This window comes from Rhinopithecus bieti, unplaced genomic scaffold (genome assembly GCF_001698545.2).
Source record: "Rhinopithecus bieti isolate Rb0 unplaced genomic scaffold, ASM169854v2 scaffold_11964, whole genome shotgun sequence".
NCBI lineage: Eukaryota > Metazoa > Chordata > Mammalia > Primates > Cercopithecidae > Rhinopithecus > Rhinopithecus bieti.
In genome coordinates, this window is record NW_016807677.1 from 8926748 (window position 1) to 8940573 (window position 13826).

The 13826-nt window shown below is 41.2% G+C and overlaps 1 pseudogene; it reads right to left on the reverse strand.

The window, feature by feature from the left end:
* Nucleotides 1–304: 304 nt before the first annotated feature.
* On the reverse strand, nt 305–940 carry LOC108536360 (DNA-directed RNA polymerases I, II, and III subunit RPABC1 pseudogene; annotated as a pseudogene).
* Nucleotides 941–13826: the final 12886 nt, after the last annotated feature.

Below are 13826 nucleotides of genomic sequence, written 5' to 3' on the forward strand. Positions count from 1 at the left end.
CCAGCCCGGTCTGGGCGAGGACTCAGGGTACCAGCTGCCCCCAGGTCGCCTCCCTGTGGGGGTCTCGTCCCTCCTGAGGCCGCATCTCGCAAAAATGCACAGGTGAATGGGGCAGGCCGGGCCATGGGAAGTCTCACCCCAGGACGGGAGCACTTGAGTGGAGGCCACCTGCCTTGGGGAGTCCAGCGCAGCAGCAACCGGGAGAGAGCTGGGGAGCCAGACTCCAGCAGGGCAGGGCGTCCGTCCTGCAGGCGACGGGGGTCACTGTCCATGTGTCTGCCTCTAGGAGCTGTCAGGGAGGTGGTTACTGCACCAACCCGTAGGTGAGGTACCTGCCCACCATCTAGCTGTGTTGGGCAATCTTCACCACCTGCCCATCCTTTATCCCAAAATAGTGCTCCGCGGCGTCCCCCGCCTGGATCCTGGGCAGCTGGTTCTCTCAGAGCTTATATCGGGCCAACAGCTCTGTCACCCACTCCTTGGTCATGATGACGTACTCAGAGACTACTAGCTCATGTTCTGTGATGTTGATGAGCAACTTCTGCTGCACAAACTGCTCTAGGATGTACTTGGGAGCCATGTCGACCAGGGACTGCTTGGCGGAGGGCCTCATGCCCTGCTGCGCCACGATGAGGGCCCGTGTGAGGCTCTCCTGCTGCAGGCACCGGCAGGACACGTTGACGGTCTTGATGCCCACCTTGGGCTCCTCTGGAAAGAACACAAACATCTGGTCGGTGAGGTCATCGTTGTGGGCCACCAGCGCGGTAAGGTCCTTGCACCACTGCTGCCCCTCACTTGGCTTGTCCCCAAACTGGGCTTTGAACTCCTTCAGTGTGAGGTCACGCTCGTCCTAGGTCACTAGGTAGCCACGGTCGTGGCACAGCTGCATGATGGTCTTACGGATTTTCCAGAGCCGGTACGTCTCCTCCTCGTTGTCCATGGCCGCCCTAAAATCTTACATATTTTTTACTGGATGCCTTTCTAGGGATTTGATACTTTTTAATGGTATTTTTAAAAAGCTTTATTTTCCGGTTGTTTGCTGGTGGCAAATAGGACAAAATTAGACTTATTATATGCTCCAAGAGGTGTAATTTCACTTTTTAAATCTAGTGTTTGTTTGGGTAGATTCAATAGGATTTTTATAATCATACTGTCTATAAATAACAATAGTTTTGCTTCTTGCTTTCCAATACTTATGCATTTGATCTTATGTTCTTGCTTTATCACATTGGCTAGGACTTCTCTTTCTTCTATTTTTTAATAACTTTGTTTTTTCTATTTTATTTTATGTTTTGGAGTTAATAAAATTCATGACTGGTATGTCTTGCATTATGTCAAGTTAGATTATATTTTTTCTTTTCTTTTTCTTTTTGATACTGCGTCTTGCTCTGTCACCCAGGCTGTAGTGCAGTGCACGATCTTGACTCACTGCAACCTCTGCCTCTTGGGTTCAAGCATCTCCCCCTCCTCATTCTCCTAAGTAGCTGGGATTATAGGCATGTGCCACCACGCCTGGCCAATTTTTGTATTTTTAATAGAGACGGGGTTTCACTATGTTGTCCAGGATGGTCTCAAACTCCTGACCTCAAGTGATGCATCCTGCCTCAGCCTTCCAAAGTACTGGGATTACAGGCATGAGCTACTGCCCCTAGCCAGATTTTATTTTATGTTGTGGCAAATATATATAACAAAATGTATTAGTTTAACCACTTTTAAGTGTAGTTTTGTGGCATTAACTACATTCACATTACTGTGCAACTGTTACCACCATCCATCTCCAAAATCTTTTCATCTTCCCCAGCTGAAACCCTGCACCCGTTAAACACTAACTCCTCATTCCACCCCTCATCCAGCCCAAGGAAGCCACTATTCTACTTTCTGTCTCTAGGAATTTGACTACTCTAGGTACCTCAAATAAGTAGAATTATACAATATTTGTCCTTTTGTGACTGGCTTCTTTCACTTAAGCATAATGCCTTTAAGGTTCACCCATGTTGTAGCATGTTGCAGAATTTTGTTCCAAAAGGCTGCATAATATTCCATTAAATGTATATAGTACATTTTGTTTATCCATTCACTTATTGATGGACACTTGTTTTGTTTCAGTCTTTTAGTTACTGTGACTAATGCTGCTATGAACATTGGTGAACAGATATCTCTTTCCTTTGGGTATATACCCAAGAAATGGAATTGCTGGATTATGTAATTTTATATTTAATTTTTTGGGGAACTTCTATTCCATTTTCCACAATGGCTGTCCCATTTTACATTCCTACCAGCGACATATAGCAATTTCTCCACATCCTTGCCAACACTGGTTAATTTTTGTTTTGTTTTGTTTTTATACTAGCCAACCTAAAGGTATGAAGTGGTATCTCATTGTGGTTTGATTTGCATTTCCCGACTGCGTAGTGATGTTGAGCATCTCTTCATGTGCTTATTTGGTCATTTGTATATCCTTCAATAAATGTCTGTTCACATCCTTGACTCATTTTTTAATCAGATTTTTTTGTTGTTGTTTTTCTTGAGTTGTAGGATTTTATATGTATCCTGGATATTAATCCCCTATAATGTATGATTTTCTCCCATTCTGTGTGTTGCCTTTTCACTTTGCTGATAGTGTCCTTTGATGCACAGAAGTATTTATTTATTTATTTATTTATTTATTTATTTATTTATTTATTTGAGATTGAGTTTTTCACTCTTGTCTCCCAGGTTGGAAAGCCATGGTGCAATGTCGGCTCACTGCAACCTCCACCTCCCAGGTTAAGGCAATTCTCCTGCCTCGGTCTCCCGAGTAGCTGGAACCACAGGCATGCACCACCATACTTGGCTAACTTTTGTATTTTTAGTGGTGACAGGGTTTTACCATGTTGCCCAGGCTGGTACCAAGTTCCTGGCCTCAAGTGATCTGTGTGCCTTGGCCTCCCAAAGTGTTGGGATTACAGGCATAAGCCACCATGCTCAGCCCAAAGTTTTTAATTTTGATGAAGTCCAGTTATCTATTTTTCTTTTTTCTTTTGGTCTTTACTTTTGGTATCATGTCCAAGAAATCATTGCTAAATTTAATGTCATGAAGCTTTTCCCCCTATGTCCTTCTAAGAGTTTTATAGCTTGGATTATACCTCCTATCCATATGAAATGTGTGTTTGGTCTGTTCGGCACATTTTGCTTTGGGTTCTACTTTGCTTCCTTACCAGTGTGGAAAGTCCCAGTGGGCAAAGTACAGTATGGAATTGTGGCAGCTGAAAGAAGCAGGAGGCAGGCAGGCAGATGGGGGCAAACTCTGGCCAGAGTGAAGGTGCTGAGAAAGTAAAGGGCTAGAGGACAGGCTGAAGTCAGGAAGAATCATCAAGATTTCTTTGTGAAAGCAAACACTCCCTTTCTCTAAGTTCTGCATTTTTACTAACGGCTTGGGACTTCCTGGTGAATTATGCCATAGATTGTACTGTTCAGGGAGCAAGGGCTCTGTTGGCTGAGGCCACAACTTTGTCCTTTGTGGCTCAAGTGTCTCTTGAGCTTAACATGGAGTGGAGTTGCTACACTGTCAGGGCACATAGAGCAGCTCCATGCATATTATGCCATGAGAACAAAAGGATGACATTATTGACAATAAAGGGGAAATGGAAAAGCAGAATTGGTTTAAGGATGTTTAAGATATTTTAGATTTTTGATAAATATTCAAGGCAAAATGTTCTTTTATGTAGGAAATTAAATAAGCCCAGAGGGGTACAACCTCCAAGTCTAACATTTAATAAGAAAAAAAGTCCTGAGTATAAGCTGAGCATTCCAATCAATTTGCAAATTAATAAACACATTCAATCATCAATTCATCTCTTTCAATCATCAATCAGTATCAATTATATGTTTATATTCTCTTAAGAAATATTGATTACTTGTCTACTATAACCTACTATGTCTACTACATGAAAATCTGCAAAATTATTCCCTTCCTTCTCTGTTTTTGACTTCAGATTCCCACTCATGAGATGAGACTGACATTTGTGTCTTAGAGTTAGGTAGCCTTTGTCGGGGCCCTTAAGACAATGATCTGGTATAGAATCTAAGACAGAGAGCCACTGAGACAAGAAGGCAAAATCCAGAACTGTTCAGGCCAATACAAGTCACTGGTTATTTTATTATAAACAAATGGCATTTTAAAAAGATGAATTTAATTTTAAAGCAAAAGCTATATTCAGCATAACTAATCTTCCTCTCTTTTTCTCTAGGTATCTTTAGGAGACAAGTATATGTATTTTAATTTTGTATAAGATCAGCCTAATAGAACAAAATTTTGATGTGGCATATCAAAGAGACAAACTTTTAGATTATTATAAATTTCTCTTTTTAAAAATTCTATTTTTTAAGCATAATTTTAGGTTCCCAGCAACATTGAAAATAGAAATACAGAGAGTTCCCATATACTTCATGCTTCACACATGCATAGCCTCAGTATCAACATCCCCCACCAGAGCTACCTTTGTTACAACTGATGAACCTACATTGACACATTATCATCACCCAGCCACCATAGTTATAACCAGGGTTTCTCTTGGTATTGTACATCCTATGGGTTGGACAAATGTATAATGGCACGTATCCACTGTTACAGTGCCATACAGAGTATTTCAGTCCTCTAAAAGTCCTCTATGCTCCACCTATTCATCTGTCTCTCTCCATTAACCTCTGGCAAGCACTGATCTTTTTACCGTCTCCATAGTTTTGCCTCTTCCAGAAAGTCATATAGTTGGAATCACATAGTATATAGCTTTTTCAGATTGCCTTCCTTCTCTCAGCAACATGCATTTAAGTCTCTTCCATGTCTTTTCATGATATGATAGCTCAGTTCTTTTCAGTGCCGAATGGTATTTCATTGCATGGATGAACTATAGTTGATTTATCCAGTTATCCAATGAAGGACATCTTGGTTGCTTCCAAGTTTTGGCAATTACGAATAAAGCTGATATATTTCTTTTTGCTTTTCTTTTTTTGAGATGGAGTCTCACTCTGTCACCCAGGCTGGAGTGCAGTGGCACGATCTTGGTTCCCTGCAACCTTTGCCTCCTGGGTTCAAGTGATTCTCCTGCCTCAGCCTCCTGAGTAGCTAGGATTACAGGCATGTACCACCACACCAGCTAAGTTTTTATATTTTTGGTAGAGATGGGGTTTTACCATGTTGGCCAGGCTGGTCTGAAACTCCTGACCTCAAGTGATCTGCCTGCCTTGGCTTCCCAAAGGGCTGGGATTACAGGCGTGAGCCACTGTGCCCAGCTGATATATATCTTTTAAAGTAATAAATGTTTGGAGATTTTATATATATATATATATATCTCCTTGGATATGGTCTTCTCTCTTCTATGTATAGTCATACACTTGATGGTTTCATCTAGTTTTCCAACTTACATGTAGTGACTATTCTCAAATTTATATCTCATCCCAAACCCCTTTCTTCTGAAGTCTGTACTCGTATATCCAAAGGCCTACTTGATATATCTACTTGGATGTTCAATAGACCTATTGAACTCAATAGATTGAAAGCTGAACTCTTAATCTTCCCATCCATCCCCTGCTTTCAATCCGCCGTACTGTTTCATACTGCCAAATCTGTTGCTAGAATCATTCCGGAAGTAAGGGCAGGGCAATTCCCACAAGGGAGTCTCTCAAACCGTCTGGAGATGGAGCTGGTTAGGTTTCTAAAGAAAGAAGCACTGAAAGCCAGGTGACCAGTTCAAGGCATATACTGGGGAAACTTATACAGAGTGCTGCAGCAATCCTTGGTGTGGAGAGTGAGGGGAAAGGGGTATTCTACACAGGTATGCCTGCTGCCAGGGGCTCAGAGCATGGGGTTTATATGAGGGTTTAAGGAATTTGACTCAGCTGGGGCCAGTTTCTTTCAGTGTTTTGGGCAACAGCCTAGATACCTTTATCAGCACCTGGGAATGTTTAATGCCTTGGAGTGGGCTCAGATCTGCCGGGAAAAACCCGCAGCTGGCTGGGTCACAGAATGGTCAAGGCACTCTGTGGTTTTCAGTCAGGACACAGAAAGCAAACAAGCGTAGAGGAATGGAAGGAGGCAGAGAGTGGAACTATAACCTTTCCTGTGTCATTGATGTTAACTCCATCTTTCCAGTTGCTCAGGCCCCAAACACTAGAATCCTTGAATGCCTTTCTTTCTTCCTTCTTTCCTTCCTTCCTTCCTTCCTTCCTTCCTTCCTTCCTTCCTTCCTTCCTTTCTTTCTTTCTTTCTTTCTTTCTTTCTTTCTTTCTTTCTTCTTTCTTCTTTCTTCTTTCTTCTCTCTCTCTCTCTCTCTCTCTCGGAACCCATCAAAAAAATCATGCAGCATCTTTGGTATGCTGTATATCCATAATCGGATCCCCTTCCTGCCCCTGCCAGAGCTACCATCTGTTTTAAACCACCCTCATCTCTCACCTTTGGGAGGCTGTCATTGCCTCTTAAATAGTCCCCCTCTACCCCTGTTGCTAGTCTCAATACTGCAGCTTTGAGTTTTACTATCATTTTACTTTGAAATAAATACAAAGTTACAGAAAAAGTTGCAAGTTCAATACAAATAGCTTATGGAACCGTTTGAGCATAAATTGCTGATCTGATTCTCATCACTCCTCTCCTCCTGAATCCTACAAACAAGGACACTGTCCTGTGTAACCACCATGCAACATTGAAATCAGGAAAGTAACAATGATGAATCTCCATTACTTAATCCTCAAACCACATCCAAGTTTCACCGATTTAGTCCCAATAATGCCTTTTGTAACAAAAGGATCAGTTCTACATCCCGGGTTGCACTTAGTTCTCATGTCTTTTTAGACCAATCTTTCCTTGACTCTTAAGACCTTGATGCTTTTGAATATCACAGACCAGTTATTTTGTAAAACATTTCCCAATATGGGTCTGTCTCAGGTTTCCTCATAAATAGATCCAGATTATGCTACAGTGGCAGAAACATTACATAGTTAGCCATGTTTTTCTTGTTCTATAAGGGGGCACAAAACTTTAATTTGTTCTATTCCTGATGAGGTTCAATTTGATGTACTGGTTTCCGCCTATTTTCTCCACTATAAAGTTACCATTTTCTTCTTTGTAATGAATGAATATTTTGCATGAAGTTACTTGGAAACTATGTAACTATTTCATTCCTCATCATACTTCAATTTATCCTTGTATTTATTTAAATTTGTATGGACTCAAGGTTTATTTTATTCCACTTTTCATTTAATGTTATCTGATGTTATTCATTTTATTATTTTATTCCTACTTTACTCATTGCTATCATTATTTTGATGTTTCAATGGATCCTAATTTGGCTAGAGGAAACCCTTTAAAGCCGGCATCTGTGTCCTTTTGCCCTGTCCCCATCATTCTTTGAACACTTTCTGGCTTCTGGCACAGTGAGATGTTCCAGGCCTATGCTATTCTTTCCCTGTCTGAGCCTTGGAATCAGGCATTTCTCCAAGGCATGCTGGTTCTTTTTCGTTGCAGCCTCTCCCCTACACAGACATCATTTCTCTTGCTCAGAGTTCTGCCTCTCTTCACCAGGTTGTTACTGCCTAGGATGACATCCTTTCCCTGCTTGGGCTCTCACATCCCGTGCCAGGCTGACCCTACACAAGGATGCCTCCTCAAGCTGCTCAGGCAGAGTCCTTTGAACCAAAGTCAGATCATGTCACTTCTCTGGCTCAAAACCTCAGAATGGTTCCCATTAGTCCACACAATATGCTGGAAGCATATTGTGACCGGATCATACCCTCTTTGCCTTTCCCATCTCCTTCTCTACTCTGTCTCCTTGCCCACACCAGCTCCCCACCTGCCAGAGGACTTCTGCTCTTCCCCCGGTAAATGTTCTATCTCCAGAAAACGACTTAGCCAGCTGCTCCATGTCCTTAAGGTCTTTGTTGAAATCTCACATTTTCAGTGAGGCCTACCCTGACCCTCCAATATAATATTGCGAACTTCTCTTAACTTGGGTAAATATTTTTTTCTTTCTGCAAAATGCATAGATGGACCTGTTTGGCAATGGGAGCTAATGCCCACAGGTCATGGGCCTAAAAGGAAGAGCAGAACCAAAAGAGATCTAAGCTGCTCTGTTCAAGAAAGAGAGGGGAGTTTAAAGTTTGCTTAGAGACCTCCTCAGGGAAGGGGTGAGGCATCTGAGGGCAAGTAGCAGGATAAGATATAAGCAAGATTCCAGAGGTGATCTGGAAACATTTAAGAACAAAGGTGTCTGGTGCTCTAGTTGTTTGCTGGACATCGCAGCAGTGCAGCTGTCTTGTGGGGGGTGCACTTAGTGTTTGACTTGCAGATTCAGAATTTGGTAGGAACAGCTCACTGAGGTGAAAGGAGCCAATGACAACATAGGTTTGCCTCCTGGGGAGAACACTGGTCATCTCACAGCATATGGAATGATGAGGGGTCAGGCTGCTGAAACAAGCTATTAAAGGGAAGATTGACTCCGGAAGGCTGGAGGCTTTAGGGACTCATATGCCACACTGGCTTCAACTATTTATTTATTTATTTTTTTTAAAGGAAAAACATTGTATATAGTTTCAAAGGTCTCCATGTATCTTCCAATCCCATTCCTTTTTCATTTCCCTTTCTCAGAGTGCTATGGTCTGAATAGTGTTTCCCCTGGAAAATTCATAGGTGGAAGCCTAACCACCAATGTAGCTGTATTTGGAGATGAGGCCTCTAAGGAGGCAATTCAGGTTAAATGAGGTCATAAGAATGGGTCCCTAAACTGATAGGGCTGGTTGCCCTATAAGGAGAGGAAGAAACACCAGAGCTCTCTTTGCCATGTTAGAATACAGTGAGAAGGTGACCATCTGCAAGCCAGGGAGTGAGTCCTCACCAGAAACTGTATCAGCAGAAACCTTGATCTTGAACTTTCCAGAACTATAAGGAAATAAATCTGTGCTGCTTAAACCAGTCTGTAGTATTTTCTTATGGCAGCCTGAACAGACTAAGGCACAGAGGTCAGCCCTATTCTGAATTTGGTGTTGATCAACTCCAAGCAGGAGTTATACTTTACTATATTTATCTAGAGCTGTGAACAAGGACTATGTAGGTGTTTTTTTTTTTTTTTTTGTAGTTAAAAAAACTTTTATAATTAGTATCATGTTCTACATACATTGCATATTCTAAAAAGGTAGTCTATTTTCATCTCAACTCCTTTGAAAATTTCATGACAATTATCAATTTTCCCACAGAAAAATGTACAATATTTTGTATACAACTTCTGACAGTTCATAAACCATGGAGCTCTATCTGAGCCCCAGAGGAAGAACCTTTGCCCTGGTTATATATTTTTTTTTGTTTTAGAATATTTATCCCACCATATTGCAATGTCCCCAGTCATCTAGAACTAGAGTCAATTAAGTCTATTATTCCATGTTTACTGAGACTGAGGAATGGACTGACATTTTAGAAAGGTTATTTATTTATTTATTTATTTATTTATTTATTTATCTGAGACAGAGTCTCACTATGTCACCTAGGCTGGAGTGCAGTGGCGTGATCTCGGCTCACTGCAACCTCCACCTCCTGGGTTCAAGCAATCCTCCTGCCTCAGTCTCCCAAGTAGCTGGGACTATAGGTGCCTGCCATCACACCCAACTCATTTTTGTATTTTTAGTAGAGATGTGGTTTCACCATGTTGGCCAGGCTGGTCTTGAACTCCTGACTTCAGGTGATCTGTCTGCCTTGGCCTCCCAAAGTGCTGGGATTACAGGTGTGAGCCACTGTGCCTGGCTGAGAAAGGCTATTTAGTAATAAAGATTGAGAATAAAAATGATTTTCTTTTGAGTTACTGGAAAATTGAATTATCCACACACCCAATTCTTAAACTTTTCCAAATAATTGAGGTCTAGCAACAGAGAGTCGCACGGTAGGAGTGTCGGCTTGATGAGAAGTATATGCGAGCTAATAGAAAATACACTTTATTTGACATAGTAGGAAGTATTTTAGCTATTACAAATAAACAGAACTAAAAAAGTCATGTTCCTGTAATGCAGTGCCTTGATTGTCATAATTTAATATCAAGTACCATCTTGTTTCCCTGTAAAATGTGAGGACACTTATGTACCTCCCTGAGAAATTGGAAAGCAACGGAGTAAAAAAAAAAAAAAAAAGAAAAAAACCCGGTGTGAAGTTTCTTGGAAAGGATGCCCAGCATAAGGATATAATTGTTTTTTGGCTTGCTGGTTGGTGCCTCTGCACTGCACTTTCCTTCCCTTGGATAGTGACAGAATACTGTGAAAGACATTCAAGGCCAAGTGAACACTTACAAATGAATTACCACCTGCCATGAACACAGAAAGAAATATTGGTGTTAAATAGTGCTATTTGAGAACTCAAGTAGGGGAAAAGAGTGTGGAACCAATTGAGACCTGATGAGCCTTGCCAAGCTATAGAAAGACAAGGTGAAACTGTCCTGCAAACAGCAACAACAACAACAACAACAACAAAACCACAGGTCTGGAATGAAGTGGGATATTATCTGAGAGATTTACATCCTTTATTTCTGTTGAAATCTAGCATTGTCTAACTTTATTAAGAAGCACAGGAAGCTATGGAAACACATTCTGAGATTAACTGTGGAGCAAATCTTGAAAGAAAATGAAAAATGTTTAACTATCATAAAGTTGAGGAATAGAAGATAATATATATAAAGTAAAAGAAGACAGAATGAGAAGAGCGAGAGCAAAGGTAATTTTTAGATTTTTGTAATACAAAGGAAGCAAAATGACAGAGGAGAGGGAGAGGAGACTGAGTTGTTAATACGTGCAGGGAGATGGGCATTTCTAATATTATTCTAATAGGTGATTGCTAGGTTGCGTGGGCATGCGCGCGCACATACACACATAAACACACACAGATTGAGCTTCCCTAATTTAAAAATCTGAAATTCACAATGCTCCAAAATCTAAAACCTTTTGAACACTGGCATGAGATAGTGATACCTTTTCTTTCTGATGTTTCAATGTACACAAACTTTGTTTCATGCACAACATTATGTAAAATCTTGTATAAAATTACCTTCAGTCTGTGTGTATAAGGTATATATGAAACATGAGTGAATTTTGTGATGTGAGTTCCATCCCCAGGATATCTCATTACGTATATGCAAATATTCCAAAATCTAAAAAAATCCAAAATGTGAAACACTACTGAAATGCATTTTGGATAAGGGATACTCAACCTATATACATATATATTTTTCTTCTCTGATAGGATTTAGGAGAAGAGGTAACATTGATAAGATTTAGGAGGAGGGAAAGCGTGAAAATAGAAAAACCACATCTTGACTGATTCCTCATAAGGCTGGTCTTCTCTTAAGACTGTTATACTAGTCAGGGTTCTCCAGAGAAAAGAACCAATAGGATGTGTACATACGGAGAAAGAGATTTATTTTAAGGAATTGGCTATTGCAATTATGGAGGCTGGCAAGTTCAAAATCTTCGGATCTGATGTCCCAGGTGGAGTCTGAAGGCTGGTAGGTGGCAGGAAGAAGTTTGAAGGCCGTCAGGCAGGAAAATGCCCTTAGGAAGAGGGTCAGCTGTTTCTTCTACTCAGACCTTCAACTGATTGCATAAACCCCACCCACATTATGTAGGGCAATCTGCTTTACCCAGACCACCGTTAATCTCGTCCAAAACCTCCCTCACAGAAATACCCAGAATAATGTTTGACCAAATCTCTGAGCCCCCTGTGGCCCAGGGAAGTGTGTCAGCTTAAAATTAACCGTCACACTATGGTAGGATGAAAAATAGCTTCCGAAGGAGATCCACCTCCTAATCTCTGGAACCTCTTACCTAACAGAGGGGAAAAAAAAAAAAAAAAAGGCCCTCTGCAGATGTGATTGAGCTAAATATTTTGAGATGAGGAGATGATCCTAAATTACCCCAGATTTACCCTAAATGCAATCACATGTATTTTATAAGACAGAGGCAGAAGGAGATTTGACACACCCAGGAGAGGCAATGTGACCACAGAGACAGAGACTGGATGGGCACAGCCACAAGTCAAGGAATGCCAGCAAGCACCAGACGCTGGAAGAGTCTCTGCTCGAACTTGGAGGAAGCATGGCCCTGCTGACACCTTGATTTCAATCCACTGAAACTGATTTCAGGCTTCCTGCTTCCAGAACTGTGAGAAGAGAGATTTTCTGTTGTTTTAAGCCTCCAAGTTTGTGTTAATTTGTTCCAGTGGCCATAGGAAACTAATACGGAGACCAAACAGAAAATCAGCCCAGATAATCACAAAGTGAGGGTATCAAAGATTATGCACAAGAGAATTTTTGAATGAGGGTTTTGAGAGTCAGAATCCTGGTGGGCTCCCCTCCTATTAGCCTGTTTGACATCTGAGTAGTGTAACCATGTGGGTTTCCCACATGGAATAAGAAGTATATGAGAGGCTGGGTGCAGTGGCTCACACCTGTTATCGCAGCACTTTGGGAGGCTGAGGTGGGTGAATCACCTGAGGTCAGGAGTTCGAGACCAGCCTGGCCACTATAGTGAAACCCTGGCTCTACTAAAAATACAAAAAATTAGCCAGGCATGGTGGTGTGCACCTGTAATCCCAGTTACTTGGGAGGCTGAGGCAGGAGAATCCCTTGAACCTGGGAGGCAGAGGTTGCAGTGAGCCGAGATCGTGCCATTCCACTTCAGCTTGAGCAATAAGACCAAAACTCCGTCTCAAAAAAAAGAAGTATATGAGAAAAGAGTTAAGAATTTGTCCCGCCTTTTCAGTAGAATTGTAATTATATTTCAAAACAGTCAGGTAACCCAACTGATGAGGGAAAGCTCTTTTTTTAAAATACAGGCAGGAATAATTACAGGGTTAGCATATCACTAATTTTCAACCCCTAATTTTAAAAAAGTGGAGGCATGGATCAAGCAAGAATCATCAGTGGTCACAAAACCCATTAGATCAGTGATTGTGAAGGTTGGCTGCTCACTGCAATTACTGAGAAGCTTTGCAAACTGTTGATACCTATATCCTACCACCAGAGAGTCTGATGAAATTGGTCTGAAATGGTTTCTGGGCATCGAGATATTCAGGAGCTCCTAGGTGATTTCTAATGAGCGACCAGGTTACAAACTACTGCATGAGGTGAAAGGAATTGGTTATTTACGTGCTGCCAAAATATCACTCCATAACCTCCTTTCTGAGCCTTGATTTTTCTCATCTATAAAACGAGAACAATAATACCTATTTTAGAGTGAAATTGTTGTAAGGATGAAATAAACTAATGAATACAAAGTGCTTAGGGAAAAGACCTGGCACACAGGAGGCGCTTCTTCTTTAGGCTCCAACCATCTTCCTGTCAAACTGCTGTTAGCAGTAACCTTCTCCTGCCGATGGGATAGTCTGCCTTGTGCCCTCAGTATGCCCAGAAATACTGGCATATACATTGTTATTTGATTTCTTCTCTCTGAGGACTTCTCCAAAGTCTAAAACCCAAATTGCCTAGATGAGAAGATGAGGAGAGCAGTGTCTATGCATGAGATGTGTCCTGTGATCTCCACCTCATCCCTGAGTTCTGTCCTCCTGCCGAGCTTGCAAACTCCCATTCAGACTGTATTTTCCCCCCATCCCTATAGGCCTTGTTCCACATCAGCTTGTTTCATTAAACAATCATTTATTGAGTATTCATTAGCATTATTCTAAGCACTGGAGAAACAGTGCAATGGACACAATACTTGTACTCATGGATTTTATCCTCAGGGAAGTGACAGAGAGCAAACTCAAAAACAAGTAAATATCTAGAGTAATTTTAGATGAGTCTTTTTTTTTTTTTTTTTTTTTTTTT